The 3,731-nt window shown below is 40.4% G+C and overlaps 1 pseudogene; it reads right to left on the bottom strand.

Annotated features, from left to right (window-relative positions):
• Nucleotides 1–1,635: 1,635 nt before the first annotated feature.
• LOC104542879 lies at nucleotides 1,636–3,173 on the bottom strand (annotated as a pseudogene).
• Nucleotides 3,174–3,731: the final 558 nt, after the last annotated feature.

Below are 3,731 nucleotides of genomic sequence, written 5' to 3'. Positions count from 1 at the left end.
ACACCAGCAAAAGCTTACAGGCTTTTCCTGAAAGCCAGTACATGTCAGCATAAGTTTGTTTCCTTTGTTTCACAGACTACTTTATGCTTGCTTTCAAGGAAAACTGGGATTAGCCCTATGCAAGTGAAATTGTGCCACCCATGTCAAGAGTAAAAATTGGGTTACAGCAGAAAAGAACCAGAAATAAAAGACTCTTTGGCCATGAATCTTTCCTGCGTGGGCCAGAAAAGTGCTATTTCATAACGAATAAGGCAGAACTCATGTTCTACACCTTTAGGTGGCAATCTAAGCAGTCATGAAGGCAATGCTTCACCTATTTGTAAAAAATGAGCTCTTTTTTTTAAAAAAAAAAAAGTAGGTGGGCAGTAAACAGTACACTTGTTGTTACAAGTGTAACAACACTAAAGATCTATTCTTACTCCATTATGACAGTTGATGGTGGAGGGGTGCAAAAATGGCAAGAACTTTATTAAAGAAAACTTCCTAATCTACTCTAACAAACGGTATTTGCTGTCTGCTTTACAGAAACGTTTCTATGAGCAAAGTTTTATTTTCAAAAGTATTGCAAATACTTATGTGAATATTTGGATATCAGACTTGTGCAAATCTGTGCTAGGAGTTGCCACTCATACTGGAGGGTTTTATTGCCATCTTGGAACCAGCTGGCAGGTACATGACTCACTAGGAAAAGACTCAAAAATAGGTGGAGCCAGCAGTCTTCAAGAAAGGCTCAGAAGCAGTTTTGTTTGCAATATCACTTGGTAATGCTGAGAAAGGAATAAATAAATAATAAATTCACGCAATGGCTAAGGGAATCAATTGACACAATTGTGTTGACAAGCAGTTCCTTCAGCTCTAAAAGGATCCTAAATTTCCTAGCTGGTCATAACATTTTTCAAACCTAATAAAAGATTTCATTTTCTTGTAACATTTCTCTCAATTTCAACAGCAATGAAAATAGTACTGAAATTCAGGTGCCCAAAACTATACCACGTGGAGTTTTTTGGTTTTGTGAAGTCTTGCGAGTCAACGTATATTTTTATAAAATCTGTTTAAAAATTCAGTACAATTAAAAGTGGCTCAAACCTACTTCTTTTATGGACATGTAGAAATAACTGGTAAGAACATAAGAAGAGCTAGAGCCCTCACGAATTCAGACCTTTCACTCCCACTTTCCCAGAATCATTGAATTTCAGACTAAAGTGAGTACAAACACCAGTAGTAATGCAATATGCTGCCATGTTAAAAATGTGTAGTATGCAAAATCACTACCCACCTGAAAAAAAAGGCTATGAAAAATTTAGGCTTTACTGAGGCAAAAATACTCTCAAAATAGCTATAGAATTTCAAATGTCTGCAAGGCAGATACTACCCTACTATAACACCACATCTCCAGTATTATGACTTTCCCCTATCATTCTACTACCTGAGTGATGTCAGTGTAAATTCAGGCACCATTAGTAAATTTTTGACCAAACATATACACAGCACTGACAAAGGAGTAAACAACCTTTCAGCTTACCAGTATATGTAAAAAAGACACTGAAAAAAATGGAAAATAATATTTTTTTATGATAAATTAATCCTATTATTTCCTCATTGGCCCGGAAAAGCGAAAAGCTAGACACTATTTACTCATCAAACCTTTATTCTTTTTTTAAGGATTCCTTTACTGCAATTCAACACTGTTTACTTTGTAAGTAAGAAAATGGTAAAACTAAATAGTCACGGAAGAATCCTCAATGCCTGTGTCCCTTGCTTTCTTTCTCCCTGCGCTTTAACTCTTCTTTGTAGCAGTATGAACAGTAATTGTCAGTCTCAGGACGACCATAAAAGGAACAGTTCTCCTTCTTACAGCGGTTCTGCTGGATGGAATATATTGGGCAAACTGTGCTTCTGCCTTCATTTTTATCATTGTTCAACCAGGTCTGAGGAGTATCCTCATCAGCATATTCTAAGCAGTCTCTGATATCGCCAGTGTGGAATCCATTTGTGTACGTCTGAGACTTGTGTTCAGTAGGCATGGCATAGCTCAGCGATTCCACTGTGTTCACTGTACGGATACCAGATATCCGGGCTGGGCTATAGCTTTGAGAAGACAGGGATCTGTTTTGTTGGGGATAGGTGGCACAGGTTTTTAAGGTGCCAACCACTGGCTTGTAGGTATCATCTTGGAAGCTTGATGGCTTGGAGTTGACATCATGTAAATGGATGACACTTTGCCTTTGAACAGGTGGCGTATGGCTATAGTGGGCAGATACCGGAATGGGTCCGCTTTTCTTAGCACCATTACTAGGTGAAGAAAACGACCCAGCAGTGGGACTGGTACGATCTTTAAATTTTAAAACCAGCTGAGTTGTATGGCTTTGAGGCAAGACGGGTGATGCCCTGTCCTGAGGAGATGTTTCTAATTTTTCTTTTGAATATGCTTCTGGCTCCAGTTTCCTATTAGATGACCCATTCAGTGAAGCCTTCTTCTCAGCATCCTTTCTTTTCTGTTCCTGTTCTGCATTGAAACGCTCCTGTGCACTGGTCAAGTAATAGCCTATCATCTCCTCGTGGAACTGATGCCTATGACTGGTCAAAAGAAGGCCAGCAAAAATAAACTTTCGTTCACCCTGCATGGCAGCTCTCAAAATATTTAGGCTGAGTTTGACATCAGTGCTGTACTTCCATGGGTCAGACTGCTTGTCAGAGAAGGATTTAGTGTTGATCTTTTCAATGGGTGAGTTGCTAGCTCTGTCGGTTGGAGATGGAGTGGTCTTTTCCGATGGAGAAGTGCTCGCAGACTGTCCAGATTCCTCTTTGCTCCCTTTTCGAGACTTAGACTTCTTCTCCTTGACTTTCTCTACTGTGTCACCGTTTTTTCCATTCCCTGAATTGGCTCTGCTCATTTTGCCGTGCACTAGGCCTCCAAGACCACCCATATTCTTTTTCAGTTTAATTCCCAGGGTTTTACTGAGGCTTCCTATTTTATTGGCAACTGAATCCGTCCTGTTTTTGTCTTTATCTTTCCTCTGTTTGTCCTTTTCTTTTTCTTTACTGTTTTTGCCATTATTGCCATTGGAATTACTACAGATGGAATCTCGGTCTGAGTCCATTGAGTCAGCCAGAGACTGAACATCTTCCCCGGCTGAAGCTGTAGGGGATTCTGGTTGAGCCAAAGGGGCCTGCTATGGAAAAGTAACTACAATTAGATCAGTTTCATACAGGGACTTGGTGCAAAATAAAAAATCCCAAACCCAAATCCAATATAGATTCTGACACCAATTTTAAATGTACTTTCTGTCGTTTATGCACTGAAATTTTAGACCGGTTTCTTCACCAAATGAAGCTTATTTGGCTGTGCTGACTATGCATTTCGCCTGTTCCTACAGCAGCTTTTGGCTCACTTCTAGCACATTTGTAGAACAGAGGTCAGTCATTCACAGGTTCTGTGAAAATCAGTGTCTAAATACCCAAGAGATGCAAGTTGGTGCTCCTGTTGAGGGGAAGGCTGCAGCACCACCTCCCTGCTTGTGACGACCAACTGAGTAGCTGGCCAGCACACAGAGATCGCCTATTCAGTAGGAAGCATCTACAATACAGGCTGCCTCTTGGCTGGGGGGCACAGGGAGCGTGGAAAGAAACTGGTAATGTTGTGATGGAAAGGAAATAAAATTGTGCTGAAAGCTGGGAGGGGAATGCAGCACACAAATCTGTAGGCAGCAATATTTCAAAATTCATTATGG

The sequence above is a fragment of the Mesitornis unicolor genome, unplaced genomic scaffold, assembly GCF_000695765.1.
Source record: "Mesitornis unicolor isolate BGI_N332 unplaced genomic scaffold, ASM69576v1 scaffold13786, whole genome shotgun sequence".
NCBI classification, from domain to species: Eukaryota; Metazoa; Chordata; class Aves; order Mesitornithiformes; family Mesitornithidae; genus Mesitornis; species Mesitornis unicolor.
The sequence above is the reverse complement of the archived record's forward strand: the minus strand, read 5'-3'. Positions and strand labels throughout refer to the sequence as shown.